Source organism: Schistocerca piceifrons, chromosome 5 (assembly GCF_021461385.2).
Source record: "Schistocerca piceifrons isolate TAMUIC-IGC-003096 chromosome 5, iqSchPice1.1, whole genome shotgun sequence".
Lineage (NCBI taxonomy): Eukaryota > Metazoa > Arthropoda > Insecta > Orthoptera > Acrididae > Schistocerca > Schistocerca piceifrons.
The window spans coordinates 21418244-21438671 of NC_060142.1; positions in this window are offsets into that span (position 1 = coordinate 21418244).

The window sequence follows — 20428 nt, forward strand, 5'->3', positions numbered from 1 at the left end:
CTGCTGGTGGTACTGTGTACTAAGTCAGTTGGAGTCCACACCCCATGGTGAACACACTGGTTCGCTGTACTGCATTAAATTGTTTATATAAAGACTTATGTCCAGTAATGGTTGAGTCCTTTTCCCATGAATCCCTACTAGGATGGTGTGGTGGTCAGGTGACTTAAGTTAGTGGAGGTGACCTTTCATTCCTGCCATTTTCTTAGGTTAGTAGAGATAGCCCAATTGACCTTTCTTTACCACCAAAATTCAAACTTGGTACCAGTTCCTAGGATGAGGTGGCGGTCAGATGACTAAGGTTAGTGGAGGTAGCCAAGTGACCTATCTTCCCGCGATTTTTTTAGGTCAGTAGAGATAACCGTGGTGTGATGCATTACCGTTTTGTAATTTGAACTTATGGCCATTTTTCCGGGAGAGGGGAGGTGGGGGGGGTTAGTGGAGGTAGCTCAATTGACCTAATGTCCCACCAAAATCCGGCATCTTGGATGACGTCATGCGCTGTTGCCAAGTCTGCACACTGCCATCTTGAATGTCATCATCGCCGCCATCTTGGATACATCTGCAACAATGGAAACTCAGTAGAACAGGCTTTGCCGCAATACTCACATGAAGAATAAAGACATAAATAATGTATATATTATTTAAAAAAATTTCACATAAATATTGTGGAGGGACTACTTTTAAGCATGACCTTACAATAATCACATTTGCAACAATTCTAAAGAAAAATTTGATACGATCATTAACGGCACAGAATTGACGCATTTGAGGAATTAATGGGATCTTTGTTCATGACCCATCGTAAAAATAAACGTCGTAATGGCAGAGATGGGTAAATTCCCCAAAATCGGCGATTTGAGAAACGCTGCGAACGAGCATCTTGGAAGCAGCGGTTGTGATCGGCCCTTTGCATGCTTATGGAGAGTGGTAGAATAACTGTGGAACCAGGAGTAGGTGACAAGGTGTTGGTCGTCACGTTTCATCACAGAACGCGGCTCTATAAAATAGGGTAGATTGCGGAGTCAGTGACGATTCTGTCTACAGATCTCACTGCTGGTACAGGCAGAAGAATTTCTGAGGATATCACTCAGCGCACAGTTTCGAACACGGGTCTCCGCAGCAGACAACCCCTGCATCTCAAATTACGACTGCAGCGGCGAAGACACCAACGAGATTGTAGCGTGGATCAAGGGAAACATGGCGGCTGGTCGCATGAATCACGTTTTTTGTTACACCAGGTCGACGTTGGGAACGCGCTCTGTGGCACCAGACCCAGTCCAGGCAATGTAACGTTCTCCACATAGGCTTCCAACGGACCTGAGGTGGATACCACAAATACCTTGACAGTTGTGGACTATGTGACCATTATTGTGGCATCCCAAGACGCTTGCCGTCTTCCTTCGCGCCAGTGATATGTGCAAGCAGGATATGTGTCCATGTCACAAGGCGAGAATCGTGTTTCAGTGGTTTGAGAAGCATGATGGTGAACTCACGTTGATTTCTCGAACAACAACTTCGCCTGATCCGAGCTCGATGTAATGCATGTGGGACGCTGCCAGGCAACAGCTCCATGCCCACGGACCACCACACGTTATTGTACTTGAGATGTCCTTAGACGTGCCTTCCGAAATATACGATGCATTTGTCGAATATGGACTGGCATTCCAAACGATACCAACGCGCTATTTAGTACGCGGTCATAATCGATGGGGGCATCAGTGCAGTAGTATCCTTCTGTCGAATTAATTACACATTTTGTTCAACAGTCCAGTATCAGTTACCATTCGCATTGTTGATTCTCATCAGTTCTATTTCTCTATTCAATTTCTTATTGGCGTTCACTACCGTTTCTGAATCGCCACTTTAGCGATATTTTATATGATAAAATGTTATGGTACTCACATGAACTGGACAAGAGTTATTGTAAACGTAGTATATAAATGTTATATCTACCACCAAGTTAATACTTTTTATGTAAATGCCACAAGTAGGATACAATCCTCATACATATGCTGTTGTGTGTAGGAATCCTTCATACTCGGTTCACTACACAAAAATCAGTCATCTTCAGAACAGACAAACATAAGTAACACTTGTGGTCCTAGCAAACCCCTACTAACAGAAGTCTGTAAACACTGACTGCTGCGAACGAGCATCTTGGAAGCAGCGGTTGTGATCGGCCCTTTGCATGCTTATGGAGAGTGGTAGAATAACTGTGGAACCAGGAGTAGGTGACAAGGTGTTGGTCGTCACGTTTCATCACAGAACGCGGCTCTATAAAATAGGGTAGATTGCGGAGTCAGTGACGATTCTGTCTACAGATCTCACTGCTGGTACAGGCAGAAGAATTTCTGAGGATATCACTACCACCAAGTTAATACTTTTTATGTAAATGCCACAAGTAGGATACAATCCTCATACATATGCTGTTGTGTGTAGGAAGTTGTGGACTATGTGACCATTATTGTGGCATCCCAAGACGCTTGCCGTCTTCCTTCGCGCCAGTGATATGTGCAAGCAGGATATGTGTCCATGTCACAAGGCGAGAATCGTGTTTCAGTGGTTGGAGAAGCATGATGGTGAACTCACTGACTGCTGATCTCTACCCGAGCTATGTAGAGATTGCTAATGAAGAAGCTACGATGCGTTGGCTAACGAAGTGGTTAACGTTGAAGCTGCAGTCGAAGTGGGCTGCCACCAGTTGGGCGTGGCGCTTATGTCCTCTTCACCTAAGGGCCGATGCTGTCGCGTTGTCGTCCTGGTCAGTCAGTGTATGATTGGCTGACCTCCTTTGGGAGCCGTCTCTTCCCGACTGGTGAGCCAGCGCTGACTTTACGCCGAAACATTCCTTCTCCCCCCCCTCCCCCTCACCGAAAGCGGCAGTGGTCGTCGTGTATGAACCATGACAATGGGATGGCGGAGGAGGGGCGGGAGAGGGGGTGGGGGGGTGGGGGAGGACAAAGCGTGGACGCTTTCATGGACTCGAAGCTGTGGCTGCAGCGGACGTCAGACTTCCGGTCGTACCCAACTATCCAGCCTTCGTTCTGGTGGATACGACCCCCAGAAAACGCCCAGAGCCGCACGTGTCCACCTCCTAAGGCCCATACCATGATGTAGAAGGTGGCTGCCGCTGTGGTGTAGGCGGGTCCAGCTCCATCGGTCGGACGAGAGGAGGCTGAGGAGGAAAGACTCCGTATCCTCGGGGTCGTCCCGCGGTGTCGTGATAGCACCCTCTTGCAGCTGCTGTGGCCGCACTGTCCTCAGGTTCCGTGGATCTGGGAGAAGAGATACAGAAGGATCACCGTGCACATGACAGTGGCGAATTTGATTGTGATGTTGGCGCTGCAATCCTTCTTAGCCTGAAATGAGATACATGCACGCGACATGTCGACGAAAGGTCTCAACTCGTGCCCGCCGTCTTCTGCCGGTAAAAACATTGAAAACCACATTATAATGCGGCACGAAGCGGTACTTGTGGCCTTACTGTGGCGCCGGATGCTGAGGAGGGTGGGACAGGTGGTGCAGCGTCCGATGGCGGCGGCCGTGAAGCAATTCCGCTGGCGATGGTCCACCTCCTGGCTGCGACGCTTGATCCCTGGTGTGTGTGTGGTGCGAAGTTTGGCCATGTGCTACTTGAAGGTTCAGACAAAACAATCTGCTTTGCCGTTTGACTGTGGATCGATCAGTGCACTAGTTACATGCTGGATGCCATTGCGTTCACAGAATGTCTCTGTTATATCAGCGTTCAGTACCACACATGTCAGGGCTTGCAGTTATCGACCGCGGTCCGTACTAGTATCGCTGGACCGAGAGTTGACACTAGCGCCGCTGGCAACAAGTCTCTAGCGTGCCCTCAGCCACTCTCGCTCGGGACGTCAAGTAGGAAAGTAATATAGCTTTCAGCTGATAGGAAGCAACCTCTAACAAGCCGCTTAGTTAATGTATGGCCTATGTGATGTCTCTATAGCTCTCTGTTTGTGAAGAGTCCTGTACCACCATTTAAGTACAACATAATTATTTTTTACCAACGATTTCTAATTATTTTATTCGCTATAGACCCAGACCATCCTTCCAGCTCCTTATCGAGTTCACTGACAAACCTGCTGCATATGTAAAGAAGAGATTTGTATGCTTCTATTTAGCACTGGCCACCAGTCATTCGAGAGTAGGAAAAGGGAGAGATGGAAACATAGTAGGTGAATATGGATTGGGGGAGAGAAATGAAAGAGGAAGCCGCCCAGTAGAGTTTTGCACAGAGCATAACTTAATCATAGCTAACACTTGGTTCAAGAATCATGAAAGAACGTTGTATACATGGAAGAATCCTGGAGATACTAGAAGGTATCAGATAGATTATATAATGGTAAGACAAAGATTTAGGAACCAGGTTTTAAATGGTAAGATATTTCCAGGGGCAGATGTGGACTCTGACCACAATCTATTGCTTATGAACTGTACATTAAAACCGAAAAAACTGCAAAAAGGTGGGAATTTAAGGAGATGGGACGTGGATAAACTGAAAGAACCAGAGGTTGTACAGAGTTTCAGGGAGAGCATAAGGGAACAATTGACAGGAATGGGGGAAAGAAGTACAGTAGTAGAAGAGTGGGTAGCTCTGAGGGATGAAGTAGTGAAGGAAGCAGAGGATCAAGTAGGTAAAAAGACGAGGACTAGTAGAAATTCTTGGGTAACAGAAGAAATATTGAATTTAATTGAGGAAAGGGGAAAATATAAAAATGCAGTAAATGAAGCACTCAAAAAGGAATACAAACGTTTGAAAAATGAGATCGACAGGGGGTGCAAAATGGCTAAGCAGGGATGGCTAGAGGACAAATGTAAGGATGTAGAGGCTTATCTCACTAGGGGTAAGATAGATGCTGTCTACAGGAAAATTAAAGAAACTTTTGGAGAAAAGAGAACCACTTGTATGAATATGAAGAGCTCAGATGGAAACCCAGTTCTAAGCAAAGAAGGAAAAGCAGAAAGGTGGAAGAAGGATATATAGGGTCTATACAAGGGCGATGTACTTGAGAACAATATTGTTGAAATGGAAGAGGATGTAGATGAATATGAAATGGGAGATACGATACTGCGTGAACAGTTCGACAGAGCATTGAAAGACCTGAGTCGAAACAAGGCCCCAGGAGTTGACAACATTCCATTAGAACTACTGACGGCCTTGGGAGAGCCAGTCCTGACAAAACTCTACCATCTGTTGAGCAAGATTTATGAGACAGGCGAAATACCCTCAGACTTCAAGAATAATATAATAATTCCAATCCCAAGGAAAGCAGGTGTTGACAGATGTGAAAATTACCGAACTATCAGTATAATAAGTCACAGCTGCAAAATACTAACACGAATTCTTTACAGACGAATGGAAAAACTTGTAGAAACTGACCTTGGGGAAGATCAGTTTGGATTTCGTAGAAATACTGGAACACGTGAGGCAATACTGACCTTACGACTTGTCATAGAAGAAAGATTAAGGAAAGGCAAACCTACGTTTCTAGCATTTGTAGACTTAGAGAAAGCTTTTGACAATGTTGACTGAAATACTCTCTTTCAAATTCTAAAGGTGGCAGGGGTAAAATACAGGGAGCGAAAGGCTATTTACAATTTGTACAGAAACCAGATGGTAGTTAAAAGAGTCGAGGAGCATGAAAAGGAAGCAGTGGTTGGGAAGGAAGTGACACAGGGATGTAGCCTCTCCCCGATGTTATTCAATCTGTATATTGAGCAAGCAGTAAAGGAAACAAAAGAAAAATTCGGTGTAGGTATTGAAATCCATGGAGAAGAAATTAAAACATTGAGGTTCGCCGATGACATTGTAATTCTATCAGACAGCAAAGGACTTGGAAGAGCAGTTGAACGAAATGGACAGTGTCTTGAAAGGAGGATATAAGATGAACATCAACAAAAGCAAAACGAGGATAATGGAATGTAGTCGAATTAAGTCGTGTGATGCTGAGGGAATTGGATTAGGAAATGAGACACTTAAAGTAGTAAAGGAGTTTTGCTATTTGGGGAGCAAAATAACTGATAATGGTCGAAGTAGAGAGGATATAAACTGTAGACTGGCAATGGCAAGGAAAGCGTTTCTGAAGAAGAGGAATTTGTTAACATCGAGTATAGATTTAAGTGTCAGAAAGTCATTGCTGAAAGTATTTGTATGGAGTGTAGCCATGTATGGAAGTGAAACATGGATGATAAATAGTTTGGACAAGAAGAGAATAGAAGCTTTCGAAATGTGGTGCTACAGAAAAATGCTGAATATTAGATGGGTAGATCACATAACTAATGATGAAGTATTGAATTGAATTGGGGAGAAGAGGGGTTTGTGGCACAACTTGACAAAAAGAAGGAACCGGTTAGTAGGACATGTTCTGAGGCATCAAGGGATCACAAATTTAGCATTGGAGGGCAGCGTGGAGGGTAAAAATCGTGGAGGGAGACCAAGAGATGAATACACTAAGCAGATTGAGAAGGATGTAGGTTGCAGTAAGTACTGGGAGATGAAGAAGCTTGCACAGGATAGGGTAACATGGAGAGCTGCATCGAACCAGTCTCAGGGCTGAAGACCACAACAAGCATTTCGTCGTTATTTAATAGTGTTGACGACGTACAGCGTATATCTCTTGTTCGTTTCTTTTGTCGTTATTTGGAAGTGGCGACGCTGATTATTTGGAAAGCAGAGCAGTGACGGCTGAGCTGATTCAAAGATACATCGGAGACGAGACATTTATTTCGTTTGTGTTTACACTGGCTCTATTTTTGTATGTTTACAGACTATCTACCTGGCTGCGCCACCCATCTTCTCCCATCTTCTTGTGTGACTGGAGAGTGGAACTCATTTTTTCATTCTCCTATTTATGATTATTAGATTTATTTGTGATGGCAAATCCGGAGGAACAAAATGTACTGGCAGACCTGTTACGATTACAGGATGAGCAGTCCAACGCACTACTGCAAGCCTTGGGACAGCTGGTCCAGGGACAACAACAACACGCTGTGCCACAGGTACCAGCTGCACAGGGGCCGACCGTCCAGCGGACCACGTCCCCGCCGTTTCGAGCGCTCGACGCCAGCGTGGAAAGCTGGCAGGAGTGGCACGCGCAGTCTTCACACCACCTTGCTGCATATGACATCCAAGGTACAACAAAGCTGCATGCGTTTTTATCTTGTGTAGGAGTAGCGTCGTACAGAATCCTCCTCAACCTCTTCCCGAGAAGTTCTCCAGATCAGCACAGTTCCGAAGAACTTGTTCGGGCATTAACCAATTATTACAAGGAAAACATAAATATTGTGTCTAAACGGTACGCATTTTTCCGCACAACACGTGCGGCAGAGCTACCGTGAGTGGGTTGCCACTTTGCAAGGCCCCACTCGCGACTGTTAATTTTCATGTTCTTTTAGAATATCATATTCTGTCATAATGGTACGAGACACAATTGCGCAAAACGTGTATTATAAAACAAATTCTTAAATTATCCAACTCCACTTTAGAACAAGTGTTGGACATCTTGGACAGACAGGACACTTTGGACTCTGCTACAAATTCTTTCGAATCGCCTCCTTCTCTCTGTCAGGTTAGAAAGCCGGCTACGCGCGCATCACACATGCATGCCACTGTACTGACTCGGCGCGCTCCTGCCCAATTCACTTCCGGAATACCCACATCTGTTATGCGCTGGCAGCAGCCCCCTGCCTTGTGCTCATGCCCGCAGTGTAATTCAAAGCACTCGCGCCAGAATTGCCCATCGCGCAAGGCCGTGTGCCATTTTGCAACAAGAAGGGCCATGGCCAGCCAGTGTGCCTCAAACGACAAAAATCTGACACTCAGTATCACGTTTCCAGACAAAGCAGCTTACACTGGAACGGTTCCCAGTATAAGACTTCCTATTACAACGAGCCACAAGGAATGGAAATAAATGATGTAATTTCGCGTCTTGTACAGGTGCCTTTGCCAGATTGTGACAATTTTGCTTGCGAGGCTTGTGTACGCCGACGAAAGACATCCCGCCACGTCCGATCTGCATGTCCACATTTGCCACTGAACATGGCTTCTCAGACTAACATATTTCGCCGACGGCAGAACAAACTTTCTCTCGACTTGAACATTCAGAATCAAACGATTCCTCTTCAGTTGGACACTAGAGCGTCTGTTTCACTAATGAATCGTAGAACTTACGAATTGCTTGGTTCACCTCCACTGCATAGCGAAAATGTTACGTTAGCTACCTACAGTGGTCAAAGTATCCCGGTATTAGAACTGTGTAGTTTACCAGCGACATACCGTGGACAAACTCAAGTGGTTTCTTTTCATGTACTGTGTTCACCCTCATCTTTAAATATTTTTGGTCTTGATTTATTTGATGTATTCTCCTCAACTGTGCGCGATGACATACTAGCCGTCACTAAATGTGTTCCCAGAAACAGTGTTTCTGAGCTATGCGAGTTCGAATCCTGCCTCAGTCATGGTTGTGTGTGATATCTTTAGGTTAGTTAGGTTTAATTAGTTCTATGTTCTAGGGGACTGATGACCTCAGATGTTTAGTCCCATAGTGCTCAGAGCCATTTTTGAGCTATGCGAAGAGTTTTCTGACATTTTTTCGTCAGGTTTAGGTTGCGCGAAAAATTTTCAGGTGCATATTGAATTGCAGGACAATGCACAGCCTAAATTTTTCCGCGCCCGCACAGCGCCTCACGCGCTTCACGACGAATTTACTAAAACATTGCATCAGCTTCAGGATCAAGGAGTGATTGAACCAGTGACAGCATCGCTATGGGCTTCATCGTTGGTTATCTTAACGAAACCATCAGGCAAATTGCGACTGTGCGTGAATTTTAAAGCCACCGTCAATCCTCAACTTGTTTTTGCAACATTTCCTTTGCCATCTCCAGAAGACTTGTTTGACAAATTGTGTCTATGTTAGATTTGCAAGACGCATATCTTCAAATTTCTGTGAATGGAGAATCCCAGAAGATTCTCGTCGTGAATACCCATTTAGCTGTCTACAAATTTACGAGACTTCCGTTCGGATGTGCCTCTGCCCGGCACTATTTCAGCAATACATTAAGACTCTTTGTGAGTCGATTCCTTCGGTGTGTAATTACCTAGGTGACATCGTAGTTTTTGGCTCTATGCAGCAGCAACATTTGTATAATTTGAGACAATTATTTGAAGTGCTACGTGAGAACGGACATAGACGCAATAGGGACAAGTGTATATTTTTCTGAACAATTATCCTACTTGGGACACGTAATAAACTCTCAAGGCATCCATCCAAGTTCGGATGATTAAGGAGCTACATCAGAGTTCCCAGCACCCAAGACCGTTAAAGAATTACAATCAGTCCTTGCAAAGCTCAATTATTTTCACAAGTTTTTGCCTAATGCATCATCTCTTGCCGCACCAATACATCGACTACGTCGAAAGAACGTTCCGTTCATTTGGTCACCTGAATGCGAACGTGCCTTTCAGCAGCTTAAATCTGTGTTGTTATCTAGTACATGTCTTCCACCCTTCGATCCCACAAAACCTCATGTCCTCATGGTTGACGCTTCAAATTTAGGGATCGGAGCTGTTCTTGCTCACAAGTTTGGCTTGCGCGATCGTTCGATCACATTTGCATCGAAGCTACTCTCCTCTTCACAGCGTAACTACTTGCAGATGGAGTAAGAAGCTCTCGCTTTGATGTTTGGAGTTACGAAATTCCACGAATTCTTATTTTTTCGCAAGTCCGTCCATAAGACTTTGACGTCTTTGTTTCACCCGCCAAAGCCCGTGCCTTCCCGTACGGCTCAAAAATGATTCGTTGGTCACTATTTTCATCGTAATACCATTACGACATCTTGTATCGGTCTACTGCCCAGCACGGTAACGCCGACGCGTTATCCTGATTACCAATAGTTACAGACACGCTGTTTGACTCTTCCGAACAGTTCATAGATGTGCAAAATGGTGATGTTGTGGAAAATTTTGCTGTTGACTTTCGTCGCATAGCCACAGCAACAGCTAATGACCCAGAATTAAGTGTTGTTTTGCGTCATATCACTACGCAATTGCTTTTGTCTAAAAGTCGCATTGACGTTCCGTTGGTTTGTCGTTTCTTTGTGCACAGACAACGACTTTTTGTCCATCGTGGTATGATCTTACTCCGCACGGAGAACGATCAGTCTCGTGTTGTTACACGTTGTTTGCAGTCGGCTGTGCTACGACTTCTTCAGCACGAACAAAACAGTTAGCTCGCCTTCACTGTACCTGGTTTGGAATTGATGCTGACATAATCAAGATTTGTTCTTCTTGTTCTGTGTGTGCAGAAAACCAATCCGCACTACCAGAGAAAACTTTCTCTTGGCCTAAGAAGACTTTGCCATGGAATCACATTTAGATTTTGCTGGCTCTTTTTGGGACAGAGCCGTGTGCGGTTCGTGTTCATGCCGTTTGTTCTTTGGAATTTTGTCACATCGAGTGTCATCTTGTTTCTTCCTTACTTACTGGCGTAACAAGGTTGCTGACTTGCCTCCTTGAGTGGCAGCAGCAACGCTTATCGATACTAGTATTGTCGTACTAGCTTTGGTGTGACCGCTGGTATTTCCGGGTGGTGTGTGTGTGTGTGTGTGTGGGGGGGGGGGGGGGGGGGGTTAGTCGATTGGGATAGGGCAACGAGGAAGGCTCCGCAGTGCGAGGCCAGGCTGGGACCGTTGGTGGCATGCACACTCTGTTGGGTCATGAGGCGCTAGCTGCGAGAGCGACGAAGTTCGTTGCCCTCAGAACCTGGACGCTGAAGTAGAATGATCAGTTAACCTGTTGTGAAACCTTAACTATTGTAACATCTCTTCATTCATTTGTGGGTTGTTGCTCCCTGTGCCGTTCGGGCTAGCGGCAACGTATGATGTACTGTAGTTGGCGAAATCTTGCAGCCATGTTCCTATATTGTGATGAATTATTAAGTTAACTGTTACTTGCCACTGAAGTGTACCAGTGGTATTTTCTGCCCTTCGGCTGTTAACGCCCCAGTTACCTGCCCTGGCCGTTAGTGTAGTTTTCCAGCAGTGTGCCTTTCCTCGTCGTGTTGATGCTGTCCGGCACGGCGTGTAATTCGACAGCCTTTTAAGTTGTTTGGTTCATATTTTGCTTAGAGTGGTTATTGATCCCATGGCTGTTTTCAAACGCCAGTTTTTAAAGATCTTGTGCTGTTCGTATCCTCGTCCTGTGCCGACATTTTCCATTGTTCTTCAAATGGTTCAAATGGCTCTGAGCACTATGGGACTTAACTTCTGAGGTCATCAGTCCCCTAGAAATTAGAACTACTTAAACCTAACTAACCTAGGGTCATCACAAATATTCATGCCCGAGGCAGGATTCGAACCTGCGACCGTAGCGGTCTCGCGGTTCCAGACTGTAACGCCAGAACCGCTCGGCCACTCTGGCCGGCTTTCATCATTTTGCCATTGGTCGGATGGAAGGGAATTGGTTAAATTGTTGGTCAGTCCTTGGGACGTCCCTTGTTTGGGTTGCCATCTGATTATTTAACTTCAACTCTTGGCTACCTGTCTCACCTCACCTTACGTTTGAGCTACCTTCTCAGGCTGACCCTTGAAACACTTCTCAGCACCACCTGTTCTGTTTGTTTTAGATTGTGATTTTCATTTTAGTTTGAAATATTGTGTGAGGCCTTTGGCCATTTTTAATCCAGTTCTTTTCAAATTTTACATAAGGGATTTCAGCCGTATTAAATTAAAGTTCTGATGATTGATTTTAATTTAAAAAATGTTTTTTCCTTAAAATTAGTTCTATCTGAAATTGTTTGTAATCCAGGCCCTAAGCCGTTAGTTGTTCAATGTGTTATGTGTGGCCTTCAGCCGAGGATTTACGTACAATCCTTTTAATAAGGCCTTCAGCCGTGTGTGTACTTTAAAGTAAATTTTTTTATAAGAAGGAAGACGTTTGTTTTAAATTGTTTGTCTGAGTTGTTGTTAAGGCCTTTAGCCATTGTTTCAAATTTGTTTCTGGCCTTCAGCCGTGAAATAAGTTAATATTTTTTTAATTAGGCTTTTATCAAAACTAGTCATGATTGTCTTAATGGGAATTCCGCGATCGTTCATTGAATAAAATATGGCGTTTCAGTCTTCGATCGCTATCGTTTATTTTCAATTACCGTTTTCGGGCTAGCTGCCCATCTTCAGATCATATATTGCAGTTACAGAGTAACTTGTCCGTACAGAAGAATCGGTTCGCTGTCATAAATAAAGTAAAGTTACTTCACTTATGACAGCGAACCGATTATTATGTACGGACATGTTACTCTGGAACCCGCCGCGGACCAAATCTGTGGACAAAGAACGAGCGGCAGAATCCGGGCGGCCAGGGCGGCGCAACTGGTTCTGATGCTTCCTGTGCACCCCAGTAGCACTTTGAACAGTATAAAAACCGCGACCCTGGACACTTATCACGGTACCACGTTCCCAAGGACGGCGACCGTGATAAACTCTGAAAAAAACGGCGTCGTTGCGCTAAAAACGCGTGCGATGCTCAGAAGCGGCGGGTCGATCCGGGGGGTGCAACAACCGTAGTAGGGTGCGATGACGACGGCCGTGGAGAAGCTCCGCAGGCGAAGGGCCGTCGCGTGGCGTGGTCCGGTACGACGACAGGAACGTGATGAGGGCCTGCTGACGAGAGTGCGTAGCACGAAGGCGGTCCATATGATCCTTGAATGTGCGTACAAAACGTTCCGCTGCACCATTCGATTGAGGGTGGAACGGCGGAGTAAGAACATGGCGAATGCCATTGGCAGAACAAAAACTTTCAAATTCAGCAGAGGTAAATTGTGGACCATTGTCAGACACTAAAACTTCTGGAAGACCCTCAATACAAAAAATTGAAGTCAACGCCTGTATAGTTTGTGCAGACGTTGTAGACTGCATGGGCACAACAAACGGAAAATTACTAAATGCATCTATCACGATGAGCCAACGAGAATTCCAATATGGACCAGCGAAATCAATATGTACTCGCTGCCAGGGACCGGCAGGGCGTGCCCACTCAAAATAGCGTTGAGGCGGAGCAGCTTGGTGTTCGGCACACGTCGAACAATCTGTAGACATCTGCGTAATCTGCTTATCAATGCCGATCCATGTACAATGCCGGCGGGCAAGCTGCTTGGTGCGGACCACTCCCCAATGACCTTGATGCAACAAGTCGAGGACCTTGGATTGGAGCACTTGGGGAACCACTACACGAAGGTGGTCATTCTCGGTGCGTAACAGCGACACTCCGTGAGAAACAGACAACAGATGACGTTGCGGATAATAGCGACGAACCACAGGATCCGATATGTCCTTTGCCTTGGACGGCCAACCACGTTGAACAAAACGTAATAGTAAACTCAGATGAGGATCCGTAGCTGTCTCACGTGCCACCTGACGATAATCAATCGGAAAATCCCGGAGGGATTGATGCTCATCGGCGTCAATCTGATGGCAAGAGTCGTCAGAGGAATCGAAGACATCATCCGCAGCAATCGGCAATCTAGAAAGCGCGTCAGCGTTTGCATGCTGAGCTGTAGGGCGATACAGTATCTCATACTGGTATTGTGATAACAAAAGAGCCCAACGTTGTAGTCTCTGAGCTGTCCGCTGAGGAACTGGTTTAGACGGATGAAACAGTGACGTCAGGGGCTTGTGATCTGTTACTAAATAGAATGGTCTACCATAGAGGTAGTGATGGAATTTTGTGACACCGAACACAATAGCCAACGCTTTCTTGTCCAATTGGCTATAATTACACTGAGCTTTGTTTAGCAATTTAGATGCGAACGCAATAGGACGTTCGGTGTTACCGACTCGGTGAGACAACACAGCACCGAGGCCGAAAGAAGAGGCATCACAAGCTAACACCAGAGGCTTGTTAGGGTCGTAATGGACCAGACAACGATCATTCAATAAAGTCTCTTTAAGCTGCTGAAAGGCTGATTGGCAATCAGCTGACCACACAAACGGAACATTCTTACGGCGGAGACGATGCAACGGTGCAGCAATCTGTGATGCATTAGGTATAAACCTAATATAATACGTCAATTTGCAAAGAACTGCTTGCAATTCATGCAGATTGCGAGGGGCGGGCAAATCACGAATAGCTGCTAAATGTGACTGGGAGGGATGAATGCCTTGAGCATTAATAACATGTCCCAGATACTCCATCTCCGTAAGGAAAAATGAACATTTATCGATGTTGCAACGTACGCCTGCCTGAGACAACACTTTAAACAAACACTCCAAATTACGGAAATGTTCAGCAGGCGTCCGACCGGACACAACAATATCGTCTAAATAGTTGCAACACGATGGCACATTAGCCAGAAGTTGTGACAAAAAACGCTGAAAAACAGCTGGAGCTGACGCACAACCAAAAGGCAAACGCAGAAAACGGAACAACCCCAACGACGTGTTTATGACAAAATACTGTTGTGATTGCTCGTCGAGGGGTAATTGCAAATATGCTTCACGGAGATCAATTTTGGAAAAGAAACGAGCTTCCCCTAACTTATCCATCAGCTCGTCCGGTCTAGGCAAAGGAAAAGAATCAATGACAGTCTGAGGATTAACTGTCGACTTAAAATCAGCACACAAACGTAACTTGCCAGACGGTTTCTTTATAATAACTAAGGGAGAAGCCCACTGGCTCGCTGAAACGGGTTGAATAACACCGTTGTTTTGCCAACGACGAAGTTCATCTTCTACAGGTGCCCGGAGGGCGTGAGAGACTGGACGAGCACGACAAAATCGAGGCTGAGCATTATCTTTTAACGTAATATGAGCGGCAAAGTTCGCAGCACAACCTAGCTCGTCTTTAAATATGTCACTGTATTGTTTACACAAATCGGTTATGCTGTCTTGAGGAACAACAACAGAATTAATTTGCAACACATTGTCTTGGATAGACAGGCCAAACAAGTCAAAACAGTCTAATCCGAAAATGTTTACACTGTCTGTAGCGCGGAGCACTGTGAATGAAACTGTTTTTGTATTGCCACGGAATGTGGCTGGCACGCTACATACATCTAACACAGGAATTTGTTCTCCACTATAAGTAGCCAAAGAATGTTTTGCCGCTGAAAGTTTAGGGCGGCCGATAGCCGCATATGTAGCACTATTGATGAGAGTCACAGACGCACCAGTGTCTAATTGAAAATTGAGGGTCTTATCCTGGATGCGTAGCTACACAAATAGTTTATTACACTGTCTCTGGATCGGTGCAGTGGAGGCGGAAGACACAAAATCAGCGCGTTTAGCGCGTGTTCGCTGCGTACGACAACTCGTGGGTTGGGCGGGTGGAACAACAACTCCCGCTTCACTTGCAGTCTGTACATTACTTTTTACAGCGTTGGAATTACGCTTGGGTCGCATAGCAGAGGGCTGGGTGGGTGGCTTATTGCGAACAAGTTTATTACCCACACGAACCGTGGAAGAGTCTTTAAACGCGACCTTCTGGGCGGGCTGGCTTTGAAGAACATGAATATCCATGGGCTGGGCAGCACTAGAAATGTTCTTGCGTTTACGCAAACAAACAGTCTGTATGTGTCCTTTCCTTTGACACAAGTGACAAACCGCGTTTCTCAACGGGCAACGTTCACGAGGATGAGCAAGAACACACTTAGGGCAAGATTTAACTTTATCATTTTGCACACACGGCTGACGAATGTGTTTAACATGACGCGGCCGGCTAGTGTTTACAGTCTGACTCTGCCGGTGGGGCCGCGGGCGTGACATAACTTGCTTAGCACAGGCAATTTGAGAAATACATGGCTGATCTAACTCACACTCAGCATAGTCAAAAGTATCTTGGGCTTCAATGATGTTCATCACAGTCTCTAATGACGGGTCAGGCAACTTTAAAATAGCAGCACGAATACGAGAATCTGCAATGTTTTGAGTAATAGCGTCTCGTAACATGACATCACTGTAGGAAGCTCCACACACACAATTAAATCGGCACTGACGGGTGAGGCCCCGTAAATCTGTTAACCACTGTTTATTAGATTGATGTGGCAGTTTCTTTAATCTGAAGAACTTGAATCTGGCTGCTGCCACATGAACTCGCGACTCGAAATACTCAGCAAGCTTGTTAACAACAACGTCATAGTCTAAAGCTTCTGGCTAGGATTCCGGGAACAACTTACAAAGTAGTCGATAGATGCCGCTCAGTACCTGTGATTTTGTAGACTGTCATGTGCGCCTGCAACTGCGCGAAATATTCTCGCCATTCTTCCCTTGATGCATCAAAAGCAAGGAAATGTGGTGCTGCTTGTGCTTGTTCTTTTTGTGTTGGAGGATTAGCCGCTTGTTTGGCGATTGCTTCCACCAGACTTTGTATTTGCTGACTCTGTAACAAGATCAACTGTTGTAATTCGGCAGACATAGTGAACAAAAATTAAACCAGCCCCCAAAATTTTATCTCTATAATCAGTATAACAAGAACAAGTTGAACCAGCCCTGCACACGAGTTCGGAAGACCTCGTCGCCAGTTTTGTGGCGGTGTTCGTAGCGACAAACAATTCGCTGTAGAAACGGCTTACGAAGTCACCGCCACACTTTTAATAGCGGGCCGACCGGCCCGCTGGAACAGTGAACAGAAAGATGAAAAAACCCAAACACTCTGATTGAATAAAAGTCGGTACTTATCTTTATTAACGAAGATACAGAAACACAGTAGTGAACTCCGTGTCTACAGAGATCTGTCTAGTTCGAGTCGGAGCGGCTAGGTCAGCGTCGGCTGACGACAAACAACAACTCTGCTGCGATGAACACACAACTGACTAGCAAGTACACAATTCGGTGGCGAGTATACAACTGAGCAGCGAATATAGAACTGTCCTAGCGCTCGCGACTCCAGCGCTTAAGAAGCCAGAAGCCAGCGGTGGCGCGCGCAGACTTGCGGCGATTTCCTGTCTCGCTGGCGCTGCTTATGCGGACGGCGTCCGGACTTTGATGCTGCCAACCTTTTGGCAGCGGGCTCGGGTGGCATTACTGGATAGGATATAACAGTTCGCGTGTCATCAACGACATTGTCTGCTGTCATCAAAGCTTTGTCTTCTATATTTTGCATAGAAGGATTGCCACAAGTCATTGTCACCGACAGTGGACCTAAATTTGCGTCTGCAGAGTTCGAAACCTTTTGTGAATCTAATGGATTTCAACATTTAACTTCAGCACCGTTCTTTTCTCAGTCGACCGGAGCCGCTGAAAGATTCGTTCGGACTTGTAAGTCGCAGATGTCTAAATTGCGCTCCTCTCATTCTCGCGAGGAGGCTCTTTTGTTGATTTTATCTTCGTACCGATCTCAGCCCCGCGACGGTGCTTCGCCGGCTGAATCGTTGCATGGTCATCCCCACAGAACTCGAATGAATTTGTTACATCCTCCGCACCGCGTTTCTTTGCAACGGGAGACCCACAAATTCTGACCAGATAGTATTGTCTATTTTCGTCATTTCCGCGGCAATCGCCGATGTTTGGAAGGGCACATTCTTCGCCATCTTGGCCGCACTATGTTTGTCATATCAGGTCCGTCTGGTGAGATGCGCCGACATCAGAATCAGATGCGCCTCTTTCGTCGTGGGGTCTGTGTCGCTTGCCCCACGTTGCCAATGTCGGCGCCGACGGGGCTGCCCCCGCGAGGACCTCTTCCTCGCTGTTTTCGCCCCTGGGTGCAGCGCCCGTAGCTTCGCCTTTGCCACGCGACAACGGGCAAGCGCGGACGCCATGTCTCGCGCCGGAGTCGCCCGCAGTGCGAGCGTTGCTGCGACGACAGGGTGACCATATGGACCAGGCGCCTCCAGCTGTGACAGGGCACAGTGAACTTCCGATTACGACGCCTCCCCCCGCCGCAGAACAGTCTGCGATTCCGGGTTTCCAGTCCTCGTTGGCGATGGAGGTCAGCCCTTCGGTTCCTCCCCTAGTTGTAGACGCGCAGACACCACATGTTGACGTGCACCCTGGAGTAGGTTTCCTGTCTCCCCTCGGGCCGAATGGCAGGCTGCGGTTGGGGGCATGCCTCGCCTGCAGTCAGGCTCCCCGCCGCCTCGACTAAGTCAGCATGAGGTCCGCCACTCTGCGGTGGTAAACAATATTCAGCTGCCGTCGCAGATTTGCGGGGGAGGAATGTGGTATCAACGTTTGATACCACACTTATCGACCGCGGTCCGTACGTAATGCTGGACCCGCGAGCCGAGACTAGCGCCGCTGGCGGCTCTCCGCGGCTTGCAACAAGTCTACAGCGTGCGCTCCGCCACTCTTTCTAAGGACGTCAAGTAGGAAAGTAGTACAGCCTTCAGCTGATAGGAAGCAACCTCTAACAAAGCGCTTAGTTAGTACATGGCCTATGAGATGGCTCTATAGCCCTCTGTTTGTAGTTATATTCCTCCTGACTGTGAAAAATCCTGTACCACCAGTTAAGTACGACATATTATTTTTCTACCAACGACTTCTAATTATTTTAGTCGTTGTAAACCCAGATCCTACAGCCAGCTCCTTATCGACTTCACTGAGAAACCTGCTGTGTATGCAAAGAAGAGATTTGTATGCTTCTATTTAGCAATGGCCACCAGCCATTCGCATTGGCGACGGTTCGTTCGTTGTCATAATAAAAGTTTCAAATTCATATGACGTTCTAGCAGTACAGTAGTTAACGCTCCATAAACAGCCGGTTTCGCTGCTCTCTCATACCAAGAATACAAACTAAGACGGCTCTGCTGCCAGTTCACCGCACGACGCGGCCGGCCGCTGTTGCAGCGAAACCTCATGCGGACGGATGTTTTCATTATACATATTTGCATATGTCGGCTATAATGTTTTACTTGTACTTGAATGCAAATCATGCACGTGAACATTCCTAATCCTCTTCCAATATTTCCATAAAGCGTGGCCAAATACTAGTTGGGAAACTATAGTATAGCAGTGCAAGCCTTACTCCTGGATGGGGTATCAGAGGTGCAGCACAGGCAGGTCGAAGTCAGAGACGTTTCAGTATCATAAGACAGGCGGTGGAGAGGTTCGTCACGGCCAAGTGGTTCGACCATCCCCTCCACAGATACCCACGAAGACCTCCGGGTGCCTGCCATATTCTAGGAGTTCTACAGAAGACGGATAAGTGAGCAGACGTGCTCTCAGTGCGTGTGTCTCGATGTTTACAGGAAGAAGGGTATATGATTATTTGAAATTATTCCTTTCATTTACAGCTTCAGATTATGTAGGGAAATGAATGTACGCAATGATTACTTTCTCGTTTATTTCGGAAATTTTGTGTGGAAACACAGTGAAGCTAGGTTGGCAGCTACTCAGAGAGCGCACAGGATAAGGTTACGATTGTGGCTGCCGCCGTAAACAGTTACTGTGAGTTGCACCATCAAACACACAACTTTATTTTTCTAAGAACCAGTCATTTTACATTGCTTTAGAACAGGGCCGGCGAGAAATTCTGCACGCGTGCGGTGCTCCTGCACACGTGCAACTTCCGGGCCACAGCGTGCACGCCGCAACCGTCAGCGTTCATGTTTCTACGCACAGATGTCGCCTTATCCACTTGCTGGGATACTCTGAACCGGCGCATTCTAGTGCTCTTTCCACGGCTTGCAAGCCAACCATGGGAAGGTATTTCGCGTATTAAACATTTAAAATACTGTCACAATCTACTCATTGAGACATCTACTTTTATGTTAACTGTTTAACTCAGTAAGACAAGTAATATAGTTAACAACCGTGGGTTTTTATTAAGACAGCTTGACTGACGGCACGTACATACGCGTAATGTTTTTGATCTAGTATTTAAGAAAGAGAGCACTTAGCGACTTCCAACGAACCTTATTCATTATTTCAAGTAACATTAAACTAATGCAAGGTTTCCTATAACTAATTCTCGGTGCCCTCAGTTACACCCACATAATTTCTGTCTGACTGACCTCTGAACAGAATGGTGACCGCAGACCCCTCGATGATCACCTGTTATTTCAATACCATTATTGCTATATGATTCATTAGTTCCGACTGAAATCTGCATAATAACCGACAATTAGGTGAATGTTATGTTTATCTACTTCAGCCGAGCGTAGGCCTTCACAAATTACAAAAAACAAAAAAAAAAAACACACCCTAAATGTAAGTATCCATTGGAACAATCGGTTTAATGACCAATTTTCCTGATAATGGTTCAAATGGCTCTCAGCACTATGGGACTCAACAGCTGTGGTCATAAGTCCCCTAGAACTTAGAACTACTTAAACCTAACTAACATAAGGACAGCACACAACACCCAGCCATCACGAGGCAGAGAAAATCCCTGACACCGCCGGGAATCGAACCCGGGAACCCGGGCGTGGGAAGCGAGAACGCTACCGCACGACCACGAGATGCGGGCTTTCCTGATAATAAA